Genomic DNA, 23,237 nt, shown 5'->3' with positions numbered 1-23,237 from the left:
TTAGGGATTACTAAGAGATAGAATCCCCTGTTGAGAGTTACTGGGGAGAGTGACTGGGAGGTCCCTGGTTGGGAGGAAGCCCAGCCCATGGGGAGGAGTTCTGAAAAGTGATAGGGCGGGTGGTAAGAGGAGATAAAAATGAGAGTTTTCCCTTTAGAGGGGTCTTTGATTGCCTGCAAGCCCCTGCCAAGCGACCCAAAGAAGGAGAAGGGGGATCCTGAAGTGCAACCTTAAGACTGGGTTAGAAACGAGGAGCACTTGTTGCCCACTCACAATAACTGATAAAGAAGTCAGACCTTCAGGTGGATTGGGGAGTCCAGCCTGTAAGCGGGGTTCAGGGCAGGATGTAGCCTGCTCAAAGCCAGGGTGCCACCCTGTGAGGTGCACCCATGGAAGGAGAACAGCCATAAGGGACTATGCCTATTGGTGGCAGAGTGAGTCGAATAGGCGTCGACAGGGGATCTTGTGAATATGTGAATAGTCCTGACAAAAATAAAAGAATCTCCTGTACATACACCCAGGAAGAAAGTGGTACAAGTGTTCCCTATGTGATCAAACTAGCTTTCCTGTCTTCCACAGTCCCTCCTGCAACTCTTTCCTGATTCTGTACACATAAGAGTACTATTTGCATGGGTACACAATCAGGAAAGAGCTCACACTCTTCATGAATAGGACACACTCTTTGTGAATATTGTGTGGGGGTTTTTTTTCTAAAGAGTGTGTGCTATTGGTCTCCTTCCACCATTAAAAAAAACATTACTTTTTTTCTGCTTGTTTTTGTTTGCCAATGACCTGAAACAACATGCGATATGTCATTGATGTTTCCTATGTTGTTTCAAATAAATGCACATCCCTAAATTTGCATGTATTCTCCTTGTAAAATAGGAAGTACATGTACAGTATATTTTAAAAGTGTGCCCACACCCTGCCTAGAACCTACTCTCTTGAAATCTATATGTTCCATCTTTACTTACACCCTATGCTGCCTATTAAAATGTTTTATGGTGTATTATGTTGACATTGTAAAGTAGCATACCACGCCATACTTTGTATTGTTGTTTGAATATTTTTACTGCTGTAATTATCTATTGCTTATGTTTGACTTATTCTTGCTGTACGCAGCCTTGAGTGAATTCCTTCAAAAAGGCAATAAATAAATCTTAATAAATAAATAAAATGATGTAGATTCATTTAAACTATTTACACACTCAATATGGTAAGGGATGTACATTCAGATACCTCAAATTACTCAATATGGGATCAAACTAGTAAAAAATGCCAAACTACAAATTCAAAAACCAGTTTGAACCTGGGCCGTTTCTCTCACAGTACTGCTATAAAATTACAGTTATCAAAATGGAGGACCTAAAAGCTTCCTAGTGAGACAGTATCCTATGTAGTCACTTAGGGGCCCTTTCACTACGGTGCATAGGGACCTGTCCAACGCATGTCAAATTGGAACTACCATCCAGTTACCGCGTGCCCCGGGCAGGAATTCCAGTTTTGGTGCGTGTCCAAAACACACGGTAGAAAATATTTTCTATTTTCTACTGCATGGCGCTTACCTGGTGGTAATCGCAGTTTACGCGTTTTCAACGCTTACCGCCCAGTTAGTGCGTGAGACCTTACCATTAAGTCAACGGGTGACGGTAAGGTCTCAAGCCAAAAATGGAGGCACGCTGGTTTAAATTTTGCAACACATCCATTTTCTGGCACACAAAAAAAAATGCTTTTATTCCAGGTGCGCTGAGGAAATGGACCAGCATGCGTCCAAAACACATGCTTACACTAGCGCAGGCCACTTTTAGGCATGCCTTAGTAAAAAGGCCCCTCAAGACCCTGTTTATTAAGCCACACTGTAGGCATACAAGCATTTTTAGCGCATGCTAAAAATTAGCATGCACTGATGCTAGAGACACCCTTAAGAATATACAGTATGGGTGTCTCTAGTGTTAGCGCACACTAATTTTTAGAGCATACTAAAAATGCTATCGCGTCCTAGTAAACAGGGCTTTTAGGCTCAACTATTTGAAACGTGCAGGGAGTTTCTTTGACTGGTTAATTGTGACTAAAGGAATAATAGCATTGAAGGTTACATGTTGCTAGGAAATTTGTGCTACTGATCCTATGTAGTTTCATCTTATTGGCAAACATAAACAAGCAGAAAGAAAACCATACATTTTGTGTTTAGCACATGCTCTTAACAATGCTGCTCCCATGATGACATAATGAAAAAAAAAACCTGAATAAAACAAATATCTAATATAATAAAAGGCACCCTCAACGTTCTGAGGACAACGTTCTGAAGTCACTCAGACTCCCAGAACGGTTCGTAAGTTCGTGGTGGTGAAGCCACTGAACGACTTGCTGCCCCGCCCTCGCGTCAAACGTCATGACGTCGAGGGCGGAAAACCAACAGAAAAATGAAAGCAGGGACCGCATCAAGGAAGGGGGAGGAGTAGGGAAACACGCGGAGCGTGTTTCCCTACTCCTCCCCCTGCCAAGGAAACGCTGGCTACCAACCGCGCCGCGCGCCTCAGGTAGCCCCGCCCCGACCGCCCGAGCACCACTCTCCCTCCCTCCCAAGTTCAGCAACGCGCGACGGCGACGTGGTGGGGGCGCTCCGCCCCAGATGTCAGCGGGTGGGGGGTGCTGCGAGTCCGCTCCCGGCGCTGTCCTGCCTTTAAAACCCTATTTGAAGCGCTGGAATAACAGGCAGCAGCGCCTCGCGTCTGCCCTTCTACTAAAAATCTCTTCCACGACGTCATTGGGCCTTCCCACATTGAGTCCCGCCCTCCTCAGGTAACTTCCAATTACCGCGAGGGCGGGTGGGACTCAATGTGGGAAGGCCCAATGACGTCGTGGAAGAGATTTTTAGTAGAAGGGCAGACGCGAGGCGCTGCTGCCTGTTACTCCAGTGCTTCAAATTGGTTTTTTTTTTAAGGCAGTGAGGGTGGTGGGCCTGGGCGGCAGGAGAATGGAGCTGGTAGGTGGGGAGGGACTCAGATGGGAGAAGGGTGTGGGGCTCTCAGGTGGGGGGGAGGGGGTTCTCAAATGGGAAGGAGACTGAGGTGGGAGGGGTTCATGGATGGGAGAAGCAGAAGGGGGTGGGAGGGGGTTCTTGGATAGTTGAAGGGGACGGGTGGGGAGGGGACTGGGGTTCTTGGATGGGAGAGACTGGGGAGGGGGTTCTCGGATGGGAGAAGGGGACGGATGGGGAGAGGACTGGGATTCTTGAATGGGAGAAGGGGACTGAGGTGGGGAGGGGGTTCTTGGATACTTGAAGAGGACGAGTGGGGAGGGGACTGGGGTTTTTGGATGGGAGAGACTGGGGAGGGGGTTCTTGAATGGGAGAAGGAGACTGAGGTGGGGAGGGGGTTCAAGGATGGGGGAGGGGGTTCAAGGGTGGGGGAGGGGGTTCTTGGATGCTTGAAGGGGACGGGTGGGAAGGGCACTGGGGTTTTTGGATGGGAGAGACTGGGGAGGGGGTTCTCGGATTGGAGAAGGGGATGGGTGGGGAGGGGACTGGGGTTTTTGGATGGGAGAGACTGGGGAGGGGGTTCTTGAATGAGAGAAGGGGACTGAGGTGGGGAGGGGGTTCAAGGATGGGAGCGCTTCATGAAACCCCATACACACACACTCACTCTCTCATCTGGCAGCGCTTCCTGTACCCCCTGCCCCCCCCCCCCCCCACACACACACACTCCCTCACTCTGTCATCTGCCATTGCTTCCTGAACCCCCCCCCCCACACACACACACACATACTCACTTACTTTCATCTGGCAGCACATCCAGAATCCCCCACACCCCTCTTCTTCCAAGCTGAACCCCTCCAACACATCCCCCCCACCCCACACACACACACTCTCTCTCTCTCTTCCTCTCCTCCAGCACACCAATTGCTTAGGTGCAGTGGCAGCAATCTCAGACACCAGAGAAAGAGGGGGGCCTGACACCATAGAGAGAGAGGGAGGGAGGTATCTCTGTCACACACACACACACTCTCTCTCTCACAGACAATGTGTTTCTGTCTCTCACTCTCATACACTCTATGTCTCACATTGTATCACATTCACTCTCTATGTGTCACACAGTCACTTACATACTCGCTTGGTCTCATACACTCAGTCTCACAGACAATCTGTGCCTCACACACACTCTCATTCACGCACACACTGTATCTGTGTGAAACACACTCTCTCTCTATCACACTGTGTCTCCCATACGCAATTGCACACACTCTCATTCTCACACACACACTCTCTCACAGACACGCTCACACCCAGACTCACTCTCTCTCTCACACACACACACTCACACTTTCACTCTCTCTATCACACACACTCACTCTCACATACACTCTCCAAAACATACACATTATGAGGAAAACCTTGCTAGCGCCCGTTTCATATGTGTCAGAAACGGGCCTTTTTTACTAGTTCATAGTAATGATACAGGTAACAACTTGAAATGAAAATTGTATGGCTGCAGACCCCTACAATATACAGCTACAGAGTGACAGGGCTGGAGTTAGACATTCAGGGGTCCAAGGCAGAAACTGGGGAAGGAGACCCATAACCCATCTGTAATTTATGCCTTCTTCAGTTTCACACAGGACCTTTGCCCCTCCCCCTCTAGCCCTGCATAGTCAGGCTGTATACAGCTGCAAAGCCTCATAGACTGTTTCAAGATTTTCATGTGAAAATACCCCAAGTAGAGATCCTCAATTGGGCCTCAAGAATATTTAAGCAGCCCATAAATTTGGAAATATTGCTGAGGACACAAAACAGATTATGATATAGAACTATGATGTGATAGAAATACAATTATAATTAAAATAGCTGAAACAATTTATGGTTGAATTTGTAACTAGTTGTCTTGCCTTGTCATAAATATGTGCTGTATCATTATTTTGTCCAGTAGTATAGTGTTACTGTATCTGAAATAAACCACTGCAGATAAACACACTCAACAGAAGCCTTAACAAAAGTCAGTGATGTTACAATAGAAGTGGAGGGCATAATACTTTAGACAGTGGTGTGCTGGTAAATGTTTAACAACAGGCTCTCTCCACGGTCCACCTCGGCACCCCCCCCCCCCCCCCCCGTCCACCACTGCGCCCCCCGTCCACCTCTGCTCCCCCCCATCCACCTCTGCACCCCCCAAAATTGCAGAGCTGGCTATAGCCAGTGGGTGGGGGGGGGGGGGGGGGGGGCAATGCATTACTCTCTCCAGGAAAAAAAATTAAATGATCCCAGGTTCCAATCTAATTCATGTTTAATGTGAGATAAAATGCCATAAATAAGTAAATAAATATAAACTTTTAATGTTGAGCACCTGATTCTCAAAGGGAACATATTCCAAACACTATAATGAAAATAAAATGATTTTTTTCTACCTTTGTTGTCTGGTGACTGTTTTTCTGTTCATGCTGGCCCAGTATCCGATTCTGCTGCTATCTGTCCTCTTAACTCCGTTTCCAGGGCTTCCTTTCCATGTATTTCTTTCCTTTCCTCCTTTCTTCTTCATTTCTGGTCCTCAGCTTCTGCCTATTTTCTTCATCCATGTGCAGTTTTTCTCCTCTCTTCATTTTCCCTTATCTTATCTCCCTCCCCTCCATCCATGTCCAGGATTTATTCTCTCTCCCCTCCTCTCCCCCTGCCCTCCATCCACCCATGGTCAGCGACCCTTCTCTCCCCTGCACTCCATCCACCCATGTCCAGCAGTGACCCTCCTCTCCCCTGCCCTGCATGCACCCATGGCCAGCGACCCTTCTCTCCCCTGCCCTCCATCCACCCATGGCCAGCAGTGACCCTCCTCTCCCCTGCCCTGCATGCACCCATGGCCAGCGACCCTTCTCTCCCCCATGCCCTCCATCCATCCATGGCCAGCAGTGACCCCCCCCCCTCTCCCCTGCCCTGCATGCACCCATGGCCAGCGACCCTTCTCTCCCCTGGCCTGCATGCACCCATGGCCAGCGACCCTTCTCTCCCCTGCCCTCCATCCACCCATGGCCAGCAGCTCCCTTCTCTCCCCTGCCACCACCTCCCGACTTGTTCCGCAAATTCTCCTACTTCCTCCCTCCCTTCCTCCCAATCTGGTCCCTCACCGACCCTACCTTGGCCATCAAATTCTTCGGGGCAGGCAGTGTTGCCTGCCCGCTGCCATCGCTGACTTTCCTCTGCCGCCCGATCGTGCTTCAAAATGGCCGCCGAGACTTACAGAAGTCTCGCGAGGCCGCCTCTGGAAGTCTCGGCGGCCATTTTTAAAGCGCAAACAGGCGGCGGAGGAAAGTCAGCGATAGCTGCGGGCAGAAGAATTCGATAGTCAAGGTAGGATCGGTGAGGGACCGGATCCGGAGGGCGGAGGGAGGGAGAGCCGGCTCGCCCTTTCCAACAACCGGCTCGCAAGTCCGGCCAAAATTTAACAACCAGATCTTGCGAGCCAGAGCGAGCCGGCTCCAGCACACCACTGACTTTAGAGTAAATTACTGCTCTGTATTGAGGCAGCTGAGTTTTGTAGAAAAGAACTAGCAATACAACTTACTTATGGGTTTTTGTGAATATTTAGAAGCAGAACATTGTTATTTAAAGGGAAGAGGATAGGATTTATGGGAACAACCTGAAATGCCTTATTATGTAGAACAAAAAAGATATGCTTAAATCAACAAATATCCAGATTTTACATATGTTTATGCTATTTTTACAGTTCCTACCATTGTTTTGTTTGGATTTGTCCAATTTATATTGAAGGGTCCTTTTACCAAGCTACGAGAAAAAGGGCCCTGTGCTAGCAGCAGAAGCCATTTTTCCCACATGCCAGGTCTCTTTTTACCACAGTGGGTAAAAAGCACCCAAACAAACATGGCCATGCAGTAAAAGAATTCTACCATGTGGCCATGTAGCGGCGAGCCCTTACCGCCACCCATTGAGGTGGCAATAAGGGCTCCCACAGTAACCCAGTGGTAACCAGGCAGAACATGGCGATGCCCGATTACCGCTGGGCTATTGCCATTCAAGCTTTTCCAGGGGTTTTCTTTTTCCTCCAGAAATGGCGCATGCTCAGGGTGGAACTACCGCCAGCAGCCGTATTGGGCTGGTGGTAGTCCCAATTTTTTTGAACCACCAACATTTATGGTAATGTTATTAAGTGTATACTGTTTCATTTTTTTTCTTCATGATGTAATTTGCATTATACATATATATATATTCATTTATAATTTGATGTGGTTTATTTTTATGATTTGTTTGTATTATATGTGTTTATTTATGATTTGATATGAAGTTCATTTTAATGATTTACTTCTTTTGGTTGGAATTTTAATTTAACTATTCTTATAAGGTGTATACTTATGCATGTTGTAATTTTATTAATGTTTTTTGTAACAGACCTCTGATGTAGGCATAATGCGGCAATATGGCCGTGTCAGGTCTCCAATAAAAGTTTGTTTTCTACATGCATTCCAGAGACCCACTGCCTTTCTTTTGTTGTGAAATCAACAAATATACCATAGAACCCTAAGGATCCTATTTACAATACAACCTTGGCTATTTACATGGCAAACAAAGTGCACTTAGAATTAATAGGGTACTGCTTAAACAGGACTCCATTCTGTAAGGGCGCCAAAAAATGCACACTAAGTGCTATTCTATAAACGGCGCTCAGAGTTGTGCACCATTTAAAGAAATAGTGCTTAGAACCAAGATCTACACCCAATTCTGGGTGCAAGGATGTACACCAACTGAACCCTAGTGTAAATCCCTGCACCTAAATTAGGAGCAGATCCCCTGAATTCTATAACAGTGTGAGCAAATCCTAGAAGTTCCCTTGACATGTCTATACTCCTCCCATTGCCACACCTCCTCTTGAGATCCACACAGAAACATTTATGCACACATCTTGATAGATTAGCGACTATAATGATGTACACATAAATTCTATTTGCTGCCAATTAGAACCAGTAATTTATTCTTAGGGTCCAATTATTGGCACCAATTGGCTCTTTAAGCAACTAAATTGTGTGCACAGTTTTGAGTGCTATATTTATATATTTATTAAGCTTTATTTATTTATTTATCTATCAGCATATGTTTTTGACAATGCTGAGGCCCCCTTTTACTACAGTGGGTAAAAGGCTGTCTTGTTTCCTGAAAAGAAATGGCTATGCAGTAAGAAGTGCTTTTACTAAGCCGCGTGGCTCTTGCGGTAATTTCATTTTTGGCATGCATCCAATACCCGTGTCTGAAAAATATTTTTTCTTTTTGGGCATGTGTAGGTCATTACCCCTCCCCCCCCCCCGGTTTTTGCATGAGTCCTTACCACTAGGTCAATGGCTGGTCGTAAGGTTTCATACCCAAAGTGGACGCATGGCAATTTCAATTTTGCCACACATCCATGTTAGATGTGGAAAACAAACTATAGCAGATCAGTATAATAGATCAGTATAATATAATCAGTATAATATCTTCAATAAAGTTTTTTTTTTACATATTATACTGATCTGCTAGTTTGTTTTCCACGTTGGATTTTGCAGATCGGTAGCCTTGTTGTTTTCTGGGACACACATCCATGTTTGGCAGGGGAAAAAAAGGCCTTTTTTACAGGTGCGCTGAAAAATGATTCCGTGCGTGCCCAAAACCCATGCCTACACTACCACAGGCCATTTTTTGGTGCGCCTTTGTAAAAGGACCCCTAAGTATACCATTTAGTACAAGACTATTTTTTTTTGGGGGGGGGGGCACTTACCACCACCCATTGAGGTGGCAGTAAGGGCTCCCATGCTAACCCGGCGGCAACCGGGCCTGCATGGTGATACTTAATTACCATAGACAAAACAGCGAAGTTGACTAACAAAAATAAAAAATAAAATAAAAATAAAAACATAAAAATATAAAAATAAAAAATACAAAAATAAAAACCGTATATAAAAAATGTATGTAAAAAAGACAGCACTTCTAATGTGAAAATTTAAAAATATATAATTTATTAACCATGAAAAAATAATACAAAAATAGGGAGAACAGGACTCGACACAGCTGCTTAATTACCACCAGGTAAGCACTAGTGCTACAAAAATATAAAATATTTTTGCATTCTAGTGCCCAGCCCCACCTGCCCGCCCTTAACTTCCCAACAACCCACCACCCCCCCTGCGACGCGTTTAAATCTTTTATTTATTTATTTTTTTACGTGAAGTTGCATCGCTGGCGTGAGAGGACCAGGCTCGCCTCCTCCTGCCTTCCCTTCGTTCCCTCTCAGTGTCGCGCCTTCCTGTGATGTAGTTTCCTTTTTCCGCGAAGGCGGGACACTGAGAGGGAACGAAGGGAAGGCAGGAGGAGGCGAGCCTGGTCCTCTCACTAACGCCGGTGCTGCGACTTCACGTAATAAAAATAATAAAAGATTTAAACACGACACGGGGGGGGGGGGGACTGTCGGGAAGCTAAGGGCAGGCAGGTGGGGCTGGGGTGCTGGAACTTGACAGGGGCTTAAAAGGGGGGCAGGTGGAAGCCTGGGGCGAGTTACTAGACATGGATGGGAGGCTAGGGGGCAAAGGAGAATCGCTGGACATGGAGGGGAGGGGAGGGCAGGGGAGAGAGGAGAAATCACTGGACATAGATGGAGGGGAGGGCAGGAGAATCGCTGGACAGGGAGGGGAGGGCAGTGGAGAATCGCTGGACATGGAGGGCAGGGGAGAGAGGAGACTCACTGAACATGGATGGGAGGGGAGAGCAGGGGAGAGAAAAGAGGAGAGATCACTGGACATTGATGGGAGAGCAGAGGAGAATCGCTGGACATGGAGGGCAGGGGAGAGAGGAGAATCGGACACAGATGGGAGGGCAGAAGAGAATCTGGACATGGATGGGAAGAGAGGGCAGGGGAGAGAGCAGAGTTTCTGGACATGGATGGATGAAAGGAAGGGCAGGGGAAATGCTGGACATGGATGGAGTGGAGGGAAGACAGGAAGGATATGCACATGGATGGAGGGGAGAGAGGAGAAATGCTGGTCATGGATGGAGTGGAGGGCAGAAAAAAAAGGAGAAATGATGGAGGGAAGGAAAGAGATGCACAGGGAAAGGGAAAGAGAAGAAATACTGGACATGGATGGAGGGGAGGGGAGGGAAGACAGAGGATGTAGATGCACATGGATGGAGTGGAGGGTGAGAGGAGAAATGCTGGACATGGATGGAGGGGAGGGAAGAGAGAAATGAGATGAACATAGATGGAGGGGGAGAGGAAAAATGCTGGACGTGATGGAGAGAGGAAGGAGATGCATACTGACAAGGTGAGGGAAAGGGAAAAGAGGAGAAAATCTGCACATGGATGATAGGCAAAAGCTGGATCCACTCTATACCTCCTCCAGTCAAGTCCACAGAGGACCCAGCTTTTACCTATGGATGTAGGGCAAGAAATGAAGGAGGAAAGTAAAGAAATAAATGGAAATGAAGCCCTGGAAATGGATTTAAGGGATCAGATAAAGAGCCTCAGAATCAGAGACTGGGACCAACATGTTCAGAAAAACAGTCACCTGACAGCAAAGGTAGAAAAAATAATTTTATTTTCATTTTAGTGTTTCGAAGATGTCCAATTTGAGAATTTACATCTGCTGTCTTATTTTGCACTGGGTATACTAGAGCTGTAACAGTCTATAGAAATTATTTATAATGAAACAAGTTATTTTTTGCTCCTATACTGGTATAGTATTTTTAATGATACTGCTTATATGCGCCACGGCTGATATAAAGGGTGTGGCAACTGTGGGTGGGGCTACCATAGGGGGTGGATCCATATATGGTGACCCCACCCATAATGAGTACCAGTATCTTTTTTCCTACAAAAAAAAGCACTGGACATGGTTGCCATGCATTAACCATTAACGTAGCAAACTTTGGGAGTGGAGGAGTGGCCTAGTGGTTAGAGCACCGGTTTTGCAATCCAAAGGTGGCCAGTTCAAATCCTACTGCTGCTCCTTGTGATCTTGGGCAAGCTACTTGACCGTCCATTGCCTTAGGTACAAACTTAGATTGTGAGTCCTCCTGGGACAGAGAAATATCCAGTACACCTGAATGTAACTCACCTTGAGCTACTACTGAAAAAGGTGTGAGCAAAATCTAAATAAATAAAAATAACATGGCTCAGCTAATGGCACTTATAGGTATAGCTAATTTATTTATTTATTGCACTTGTATCCCACATATTCCCACCTTTTTGCAGGCTCAATGTGGCTTAATTGTGTCATTTTCTATAGATTAACTGAATGAGAACATGCTAGGAACACACTCAACAGGTAACACAGAGGTTTTGCAGTTATCATGCAGTAACTGGAACGTCTCACCCCACTTTAACAAATAGGGCCCACAGAAATATACAAAGGAGACAGTTAATCACTATAGCAAGAAAATAAATTGTTTGCTTTCACAGGGCAAAATGGGATTACAGGAATTGTTTAGTGGTGAAACTGTTGGTTAACCCATCAAGAAAAACAGGTTAGACTATTTTTGCATCTACAGTTACTGCAGCACTTATTAATTGCAGTGTTTAATAGCTGAATAACATTTTGTCTTTCTTTCTTCATCCAAAACTTTATCATTACATTAAGAGGTCTGCAAAATAACTACACTCAGGGTTTCAACTGGAACAAAAAGAAATAAGAGCTACTTATAGCCACTAGGCAGTTCATTTATTCTCAATTAAGAGTAAGATTACGATATGCATTTGCTGTGCATTTAAAATATAATTCTGCTGTGATGGCTTTTAAGTGATCCTTGAGGAAGTGCAATTCAAAAACACTGTACCTATAATTATTGAGTTATGTCGCTTCACTGGATTCCCATATTAGCTGATTTTATTACTTGTTTCATCTTCAAATTTATTGGATAACTTCTGCCAATGCTTCTGTTTGCTCTTATTTTCTGTGCTAAGCAAGATCTGTATGACAGGGTTAATCTTTGTGATCTAGCAGCTTGGCTACATGATAAAACCAAATCAAATCAGATACCCTCCCCTTAGGTGATATTTATAGAAATCTACAGCAACTGATTTCTTAGAGATTGTTTTTCCATACTGCATCATGAACTTTGAGGATATAGAAACTGAAGGATGAGAACAAAGCCAAATATGCCTTCAAAAACACCATAAAGAGGGTAACAGAGGCCTGTTTGATATGATCAAACCTATTCCCATCACTAATTCTCATGCATTGAAGTTTTAGCATGGAGACAAGCCAGGCATGTAGAAAAGCACCAGGCAGCAAATCTCAGAAAAAGACAGAAGGAGTCCTCCACACAAGAAATTAAACATTGTTTTGGAGAAAAAAAAAAAGAATGCTAATAATCTGAGCTTTGAAGGCTGGCCTGATGCCTTTTATTTTTTTTAATCTATTGTCTAGTTCTGAAATACCAGAGGAGACTTGTTGTGCTCTTCATGGATGAAATGAGAAATAGGGAGATAATCATTGTACACCTGCTAGAAGCCATAGAACTAACACAATACATTCTCAGAAAGACAGAAGGAGAATGAGAGATCAGGCATGAAGGCAGGATCTAGGATAAGTTTCTTTACTTCAATAAGACTAATAGAATAGTTTAAAACAGCTACATTTCTGATTATTTTTGTTTCTCTTGGAGATGAGGTGTATTAAAAGTTTCAGACACCATTTATGAATAATTCTGCTCTCTATTTTTGCTCCAAACACATAGAATTACATTATACATGACACATTTATGAAAATTTGCAATTCGTTTTCGATTCAATATTTAGCTGGTGGTGGTGAGCGATTTTTAGACGCTGATCATTGCTGGCAATTTAGGCCCCAGTTTACAAAGCTTGGCTAGCGGATGCCGCGAGGCAATTCCAACACAGCCCATTCAAAGTGAATACGTTGTGTTGGCATTACCGCACTGCCACCAGCCACTAATGTAGCCTTGTAAACAGGAGGGGTTACACTGATATTCAATGTTGGGAAATGTTGGAGCACTGGCAATGATTATCAGGTTCAGAGGTGATATCCAGAAGTTATGCAGGTACAGGCAACATTCAGTGCCGTACCTGCACAGCTTACCAGAGAAATTGGGGTTGCTATTTAAGTAGTACTACTTGCCCAGTTACCTATGCAGGCACCAGCAATAAATAGTGCCAGTGCCCACATAACTTCTGGGATAACTGCAACTCCATCCCCAGACCATGATGTCAGTTCCCAGTCGGTTCCATGACAGAGAGGGTATTCCGCAGCACTACCCACTAAAATGCTGCTGAATAACCCCTCCTGAGGCACTTAATCCAGTCAGGGACCTTTCTTGCCCGGTTAAATAATTTTGGATATCAGGCTCTAGGTTTTTTTTTTTCTTACATTTGTACCCTGTGCTTTCCCACTCATGGCAGGCTCAATGCAGCTTACATGGGGCAATGGAGGGTTAAGTGACTTGCCCAGATTCACAAGGAGCTGCCTGTGCCTGAAGTGGGAATCGAACTCAGTTCCTCAGGACCAAAGTCCACCACCCTAACCACTAGGCCACTCATAGGGCTTAATTTGTAGACAAAATGAAATAGAATCGTGGGGTGGGGGGAGGGACAGGACTGTGGAGTTGGGGCCAGGAAAAGATGTGAACATGTTCTATATCTACTTCCCCTGAGGCATAATATTTATCTCTCCCTCCATCAATATCTCTACTACATCCCCTCCCCCAGGGCACAATCTTCATCCCATTCTCCATCTTTGGAGAGCTACCAAGGGGCCCGGTCTTTCAGAGGGAGATCTCAAGCCACTTCAACCATCCGTGCCCCATCCCCGCCTTCATTCCACCTCCTGGTTCCACCCCTGACAGATCTGTATTTGACTGCCCAGCACTAATAAGCCACCTCCCCTTTAGGGCAGCAGGAGACACCTTAATAAAATATCATCTCCTGCTGCCGTGGGACCAGTCTTACCACATCACCTAAACTTCCGCAAATCACTAAAAACTAACCTGTTTAAGAAGGCATACCCTAACGACCCGACCTAAATGCCCAATCTCAGCAACACGACCAAACTAAAGCACGCAATGGACATAACACAACTCTTCCATTCTACGATTCCCTAATGTGGCTGTACCATATGAACTTTATCTTACCACGACAACACCTTGTATTTGTTCACACCGGAGCCTGCAAAGGCCCTCCGGTACTATGTAAGCCACATTGAGCCTACAAATACGTGGGGAAATGTGGGATACAAATGTAACAAATAAATAAATAAATAAGAGCTGCAATATCTCAACACTCTTATCATGAGACTGGTCCCACAGCAGCAGCAGATGATGTCTTATTAATGCATCTTCTGCTACTGATGAAGGAAGAGGCTACCGAGCAGAGATTCTTGGTTCCTCAGAAGGAGTGTGGTAGATGATCCATGAAAGCAGGAGTCTCCCACTGCATGTAGGAGACTGGGCAGGTCTATATTTGCTCCCCTCTCTTTCTGGATATAATCTTCATCCCACCTTCCATACTGCTGCCCTTCCCACCCCTGGAACAATTATCTTCCTTCTCTCCATTTCTCTTCTCCACTCTCAACACAATCATCTTCTCACCTTCATCTTCAGTTGAGAGACAAAGAGGGGCATTTTTGAAAGGTCGTCCAAGTCTGAATTTGGACGTCCTCACAAAGTCGTCCAAAATCAGGTAGGTCTAATCGAAAAATAGTATGGACATCCTTAGACATTCCAAAATCACAGTGTGAAATGTCCAAATCAGGGATGTTCAAAGTGTAGTAAAAAGGACATGTTTCTCGCGGAACTGTAGAAGGACGATCATCTTATAGAACCACCGTCCTTCGGCAGTTCTGCAAGAAACACGTCCTTTTTACTGTACTTTGCACTATGAATGTTATTTATATTTCCGTTACCTGGATGTTCTGCAACTACATTCACTGTACTTGCGGAACATCCAAGTACTACAAATCTGAGGAACATTCATATTTTATTATATATATGAAGAGGTTCACATGCTTGATAATGATCCATATAAGGAAGGTTCCGCATGTATGAACACGTATTCATCCATATGAGGCCCCATACGTGTAACGACGGTCCATGCATGTCATGGATGTCCATGCGTGATGGTCGTCCACTTGCGGATCCATCATATATGGGCCAGGACGTCCACGTGCTGAACTGTCCATATATGGAACTGCTATTCAAAATAGAAACCTATATTATTAAAAACCTTCCAACATAATATAAAGCCTAGTACCCAAATAAAGATAAAATATTTAAACTATTTAAAAAAATTATGTGAACAGTGCTCAGAACTGGGTAAGTGAGTGAAGCTGATAGGCAGCTAAATCACCACCACTATCGGCATCATCGCACTGTCAGCCCTCCCTACCTGCCTTAATGCTAATATCATAGATGCCAAAATAGCAGAAGTTGTACTTAAGATGACTGAGTGCGAATCTGGTGGGGCGCTCTGTACACCAGTGTATTGTCCCAGTTCTTTAAAGTGCTTCTTTTTTATTTATTTTTCATTTGCTGTGCAATAAAGTGCTCATATTCTTAAAAACGAATACCTCAGCTGTTCTCTTGCTCTCGCTCTCAACATGTAATCACACGTTTCGCCCTTAGGCGTCCTCAGGAGAACGAAATCTAAAAGTATATACAAAAATCTTTACTCAAATACCATGGCGATATGCAATACTGCACAACTTAATGAAGTCATTTCAAACTTTAAACTTACATATTTCGACGACCACTGGTTGAATGCAGACAAACAGTCCTCATACAGGTCGGTAGAACGCCAACACATGCGCAGTGGTATTTATATCTTGAATGGACGAATTACAAATGTGTCACCGTCCACCAATCAATGGCCTTGTTGAGCCCTCTGGGAATTGTAGTTTGCCAGCTGTAAATATATTGTGCTTCTCTTCTTAGTAAATTGGATACAATGTTACCACCACGTTTTTGTCTCACACATGCTAATACTACAAATTTTAAATCTTCCTCACAGTGACCCTGCAGATCCCAATGGCTCACGTGCGGTGCATCCTTCTTGTGCGTACGCAAATTACTTAAATGTTCACATATTCTCTGTTTAATTTTCCTTTTTGTTTGTCCTATATACCAAAGTGAACATGGACATTGTATGCCATACACAGCCTGCACAATCTGTTTTTTCCTGCAGGTAAATAATACGTTAATGACTGGATGAATAACACTTGATGTGACCCACGCGTACCTGCAATAAATACAACCATGGCATTTAAAATGATCTCTGTCACTTAATGGAATCCTATTCACTTCTTTGTGTTTAAGTAATTCACCCAAATTTTGGGATCTTGTATAGGCAAACCAAGGCATATTAAATATGCCAAGCAACCACATCATGGGCCAATGGGACCTGATAATGTTCTTAATTTGCATGGTTCTTGAGGAATATGGTAGCACACATGTAACAATTTCATCATACCGGGAATGCCCTCTATCCTCCTTTGGTTGGAACAGCCAACGTCTCCGGACATTGGCAGCTCTTTTTTGTGTTTTTCGTATAACCTTCCGAGGATATCCTTGCTGTAGAAATCTATATGTCATGTCTGCAGCGTGTTTGTGAAAATCCTCTTTCAAAGTACATATTTTCCTTACCCATAAAAATTGGCCAAATGGTATGGCTTCTTTCTGTGATATCGGGTGGAAACTTGAATAATGAAGTACAGAGTTTGTATCGGTTTCCTTGTGGAACAGCTGTGTATAAAACGTCCTTGTTGTAATGTAATAGAGATATCCAAAAAATTGACTTGAGCTCCTCCCACATTAATTTCAAATTTAATGTTAGGATCAGATGAATTAAGATGCTGACAAAATAAATCAAGTTGCTGCCAGTCCCCCTTCCATATAAGAAGGACATCGTCAATATATCGAACCCATAGCACTATGTTAGATGTAAAGCGCGAGAGGTAAACATACTGTTGTTCATACTTCACCATATATAAACATGCTACCAACATATACAGCAAACCAAGTTTACTTAACTTAATCCAGGCGTAACAGCTTCAGGAAAATTTCGATCAAAAATCCCCCCCAAAAGGACTCCGGAGCCTTATAGCATTTCTGCAACGGCGAAAAAAACGCCGACCCTTCAACAAGAGCGCCTTGTTTCGCCAACCTCGTGGCTGCTTCAGGAAGGGCGCTTCACATCCATCTGGAAAAATAAAGCCAAATTAACACTGAAAACTAAAGCATCAGTCGTATGGATCCCAAAGATGGTGCAGGAGATGGTTACCATAATTTAACGGCCATAATTGTATTATGTACCCGGTTCTCACTGCAAGTCACATTATGGAATTTACATAGTAATGAGCTGCTTTACATGCATTTGCACATATTGCATCTCATTACTATGTGACCTGTGGTGACTTAAGTATTGTCACATTAGGACAAGATGGCTTGATAACTTCCTTCTGCATAAAACTGCCGTGTCCTGGTTCTATTTTACCTCTACTCCTCAACCACCCATTTCTGTTCCTCTGGAACTCTCTTGGGCACTGACCAGCAGAGTTGCCACATGTTGCAAAATTTTCAGTCATGGCCCAAAATAGCCCAACACCATAAATTGCTATGTGAGGAGCAGGTAGAAAGATCCTCTCCCCTCCCCCCTCCGCTCCTCATATAGCTATTTTTGGGCATGACTTGGGCTGTAGTCACTGTCTCACTTATGTGTTGCTCAGCTTGCTCTGCCTTCATCCAACTTTTCCTCGCTCCACCATGTGCTGGCGCTGCTCACTCTCCTCAGATCTCCACGATGCGCTGCTGTGCCTGTCTCACTTGCTCCAAAGTCCAGTGTGATGAGTCTCCAGCTGATGACCTCATCATCCACCTCACCCTCTTATTGGTCAAATTTAGAGCCGGAATGAGGCTTCAGATGCACCAAGACTCATTCTGGCTCTAAATTTGATCAATAGGATGAGCACTACAGACACTGCCAGAACCAACCAGCGCAGCCCGTGTGGACACCCAAAACCCATCCAAAAAGTTGCAACCCATGACTGTGGAAAAATGCACACAGAAACTTTAAAAAGCCACCCAACTCTGTGGGAAAACGCAAAGTTGGCAACCCTGACTGTCAGTGTTGGGATCCCCAAACTTTTTCAAATTGTTCTCCCCAGCCTCTTATATTTGCCTTAATTAGTTCTATCCAAAGGTTAGAGAGGGAACAACCACATTTTAATAATCATTAGTACATAAGTATTGCCATACGGAAACAGACCGAAGGTCCATCAAGCCTAGCATCCTGTTTCCAACAGTGGCCAATCCAGGTCACAAGTACCTGGAAAGATCCCAAAACAGAGCAATACATTTTATGCTGCTTATTCTAGAAATAAGGAGTGGATTTTCCCTATGTCCATTTTAATAATGGTCTAGTGACTTTTCCTTTAGGAAGTCATCCAAACCTTTTTTAAATCCTGCTAATCTAACCACTTTTACTACATTCTCTGGCAACGAATTCCAGAGTTTAATTACATGTTGAGTGAAGAAATATTTTCTCAGATTCGTTTTAAATTTACTACATTGTAGCTTCATTGCATGCCCCCTAGTCCTAGTATTTTTGGAAAGAGTAAACAAGTTATTCATGTCTACCCATTCCACTCCACTCATTATTTTATAGACCTCTATCATATCTCCCCTCAGCCGTCTTCTCCAAGCTGAAGAGCCCTAGCCACTTTAGCCTTTCCTCACAGGTAAGTCGTCCTATCCCCTTTATCATTTTTGTCGCCCTTTTCTGTACCTTTTCTAATTCCACTATTATCTTTTTTGAGATGCGGTGACCAGAATTAAACACAATATTCGAGGTGCAGTTGCACCATGGACCGATACAAAGGCATTATAATGTCCTCATTTTTGTTTTTCATTCCTTTCCTAATAATACCTAACATTCTACTTGCTTTCTTAGCGTCCACTGCACACTGAGCAGAGGATTTCAACGTATCATCAACGATGGAGCCTAGAACCCTTTCCCGGTTGGTGACTCCTAATGTGAAACTTTGCATTACATAACTATAGTTTGAGTTCCTCTTTCCCATGTGCATCACTTTGCACTTGCTCACAATAAAAGTCATCTGCCATTTAGATGCCCAGTCTCCCAGTCTCCCAGTCTCATAAAGTCCTCTTGTAATTTTTCACAATCCTCTCGCGTTTTAACAAGTTTGAATAACTTTGTGTTGTCAGCAAATGTAATTACCTCACTAGTTACTCCCATCCTAGATCATTTATAAATATGTTAAAAAGCAGCAGTCCCAGCTCAGACCCCTGGGGAACCCCACTATCTACCCTTGTCCATTGAGAATATTGACCATTTAACCTTAGTCTCTGCTTTCTATGTTTTAACCAGATCTTAATCCACAATATGACACCTAACCCAAGATTTTCCAATTTCCTCTAGGTTCTTTCATGAGGTACTTTGTCAAATGCCTTTTGAAAATCCAGATACCCAATATCGGCCAGCTCACCCTTATCCACATGTTTGTTTACCCTTTCAAGAAATGTAATAGATTGGTGAGGCAAGATTTCCCTTCAGTAAATCCATGCTGGCTTTGTCTCATTAATCCATGCTTTTGAATATGCTCAGTAATTTGCACACATTTTGAGTAGGACTCCAGAAACTTTAGAAACCTCTACATTATACATATAAAGTAAGCTTTGTGGAGGATCTGCTACACTAGTTTGTCTGCATATCTTCTTAGCTGCAAAACCTCCAGATATATGGTTAAGCTGAAGCACATTTAAAAATTCACACTTTTATTTCGCTGGATAGATTTATACTGCTATCTCATTGCTCAGCATCTTATGAAATATTGATTAGTATGTGCTTTTTCCATGTAGGATCCCTTCTTATCTCACAAAAAGATATAGGCTATCACTAGAATATAGCCTTTTGTGTTTTGCTTTTGTTTTTTTTATATTACAGACTCAGTCCTCAGTATATATCTAAAATTCTCTTTGCATCAGGTTTTGAGCCATATAATAAAGTCAATGAAGTCATATGAAAGTCCATCTAGCACAGGTCATTTAGGGAGGAATTTGGAATATTAAGGTCAGGATATTCATAATTTTGCCAGCATTTTACAAAACATACTGCCAAATGCGGACCCTTTCGTATTATATATAGGATACTGACAAATACACTTGCACTGGCATTAGCTGATTTGATCACTGCCTTTTTGTGAATCATATCAGTTGGCTCTTTAAGGTGTCCTTTTACTTAGCTGTGGTAAGCAGTAGCATGCTCTTAGCACAACTTGAAAGGGTTTACCACAGGATGTGCTGAGGTGTCCTGCGGTAATTTTGTACTCTGTGTGCACACACCACACTCTAAAAAATTATTTTTTCACAGAGGGAGAGTGTCTGGAGGTGGAGAGTGGGTGTTTCTATGCTAATCAGTTATTGCAGACAGGCTAACTAATTAGTGCATGATTAGCACTTGAGTCCTTATCGCTTACAAAATAAGTGGCAGTAAGAGCTCACACATTAGTGTTTTTTAATGGCCATGTGCTGGACATGATTTTACACAATTGCAGTATTTCATACTGGAGCAAGTGTAGTCTTCCCTTTGAAGTGATAATTTGAATCAGCTATTGACACAGAGAGAACAGCAGTGGATTCACTAGTTACAAACTATTGAATCAAAGGGTCTAAATACATCTATTGAATGGAGAGTGTTTTTGTGATATGCTGTTTTCTTTTCTTCTTTTTTTAAATTGCTTTAATAAAGTTTTTCTTGAAATTGCTTCAACAAGCTAAAGCCAATTTTGATTGGCCATTTGTAAAATTGGCGTCCATCTCGGGAGCCATTTTGAAAATGCAGTACCGAGAGAATGCTGGTCTAGTATGACAGGTACGATATATCCCATGTTCTGGGAATGTTCTTAGCTTTTGTGGACTCACAATGGATTATGTTTTTCAGATGGCAGAAGGGCACAGGAAGCAGTGCGGTTCCCTTGAAAAAGCCGGAGGACGAAATGGGTGCCCATTGGGAGCGCTGGATTAAAGATAACTGCCTGATGTTAAGTGCCTGAAGCGAAAAGCTTTTGATTTTTTGTTGTTTTAAATGCAAAATTGAAAATTTTTTAAAATTCAAGAATTTAAAGAGGCAAGATAATAAAAATATGGAGGTTTTTCTTACCTGTGATTAAGCAATGAGTGCTAGAATAAGAACATAAGCGCCATATTGGGACAGACCAAAGGTCCATCAAGCCCAGGATCCTGTTTCCAACAGTGGTCAATCCAGCTCACAAGTACTTTGGGGTTTGTTTTTAAACATGGTGTTTTCGGATCTTGATACACCATGTTTCAACCCCCCCCCCCCCCCCCCAAAACAACAGCAACAACAACAAATACCTAGATGGACAGATTCTTCTCTGCATAACTCTGTCAAAACTTGACCAATTTCAATAAAATATGTATGCACTTATCACGATGATAATCTCTAGGTGGTAGCAATGTCATTTAGGTGAGGTGGCCGGTGTGAGTGCAAGCATATTGAAAATGTATTCAGGATCATATATCCCAAATGTTATTGAAATTGGTCAAGGTTTGACAGAATTATGCAGAAAACAAACTGTGTATATTTTTTTTGAAACACAATCCTGCTTATTTTCGAAAGAGAAAAACGCCCATATTTCGACCCAAATCAGGAGATGGGCGTCTTTCTCCCGTGGGCGTCCAAATCGGTATAATCGAAAGATGATTTCGGGCGTCTTCAACTTCAATCTTTCGCGGAAATGGCCAAAGTTGACGGGGGCGTGTCAGAGGCATGGTGAAGGCGGGACTGGGGCATGTTTATTGGCCGAGCAGAGATGGGCGTCCTTGCCCGATAATCGAAAAAAGAAAGGCGTTTTTAGTACGAATTTGGGTAACTTTTTTTGGACCCTTTTTTTCACGAACAAGTCCCAAAAAAGTGCCCTAAATGACCAGATGACCACCGAAGGGAATCAGGGATGACCACCCCTGACTCCCCCAGTGGTCACTAACCCCCTCCCACCAAAAAAAAAAACAACTTTTTTTCCAACCTGTATGCTAGCCTCAAATGTCATACCCAGCTCCATCACAGCAGTATGCAGGTCCCTGGAGCAGTTGTTAGTGGGTGCAGTGGACTTCAGGCAGGTGGACCCAGGCCCATCCACCCTACCTGTTACACTTGTGGTGGTAAATGGGAGCGCTCCAAATCGCCCCCAAAACTCACTGTACCCACATCTAGGTGCCCCCCTTCAGCCATAAGGGCTATGGTAATGGTGTAGAGTTGTGGGCAGTGGATTTTGGGGGGGATTTGGGGGGCTCAGCACCCAAAGGAAGGGAGCTATAGACTTCAGAGGTAGTTAACTTTTTATTTTAAATTGTTACAAGTGCCCCTTAGGGTGCCCGGTTGGTGCACTACGAATCCTGGTCCCTCCCACGAACCAATGCCTTGGATTTGGTCGTTTTTGAGCTGGGCGATTTCGGTTTCCATTATCGCTGAAAAATGAAACCGCCCAGCTCAAATCCGCACAAATCCGATGCATTTGCTGGGCACAAACTGTATTATCGGAAAAAAGATGGATGCCCATTTTTTTTTTAAATAGTTTGTCCTGCCCCTTCGCGTACCAGTTCTCGGAGAAAGACGCCCGTGGAGATGGGCATTTGCGTTCGATTATGCCCCTCAATATATAGGTAGACAGATATGTATATACACACACACATATGTATTCCCATTGTACGATGTGAAGTCCACATCTAAATTTGTTGTCCACCCAAAACACAATCTGGATTTTTCTGTTGCGTCTCAACCAGGTCCATGTGGAAATAGTGGGTTTTAACACACGTATAGATGGACAACTATACAGGCAAATGGTAATTTCAGAAAGCCACTATTTACATATGGACATGGCGTTAAAATGATCTCCACTGCTGTTTTTTTCCTTTACCACCATGAATAGATAATACCTCAGAAAATGTTGTGGTCTTTGCCAGGTTCCTATGTCCCTATTCTAAATTCTCAAATTCCTCTGTACTACAGTAACTCTTTTTCCAGCAGATCATTGGTCCCCAAATGGACTATGACATTAACTTCAGATTTCATTCTTTCTTCTCCTATAATACTAAGAATCAGATAACTACTGTGGTCATTATGCATTCATTTGCATCTCATTTTGCTCATCAGCATGCACTTTGACATTATGGTTTATTGTCTACTCATCAAAGAATTATCTGAGAAAATTTGAATGGACTGTGCAGAAGA

The sequence above is a fragment of the Microcaecilia unicolor genome, chromosome 5 (assembly GCF_901765095.1).
Source record: "Microcaecilia unicolor chromosome 5, aMicUni1.1, whole genome shotgun sequence".
Taxonomy (NCBI): Eukaryota; Metazoa; Chordata; class Amphibia; order Gymnophiona; family Siphonopidae; genus Microcaecilia; species Microcaecilia unicolor.
The sequence above is the reverse complement of the archived record's forward strand: the minus strand, read 5'-3'. Positions refer to the sequence as shown.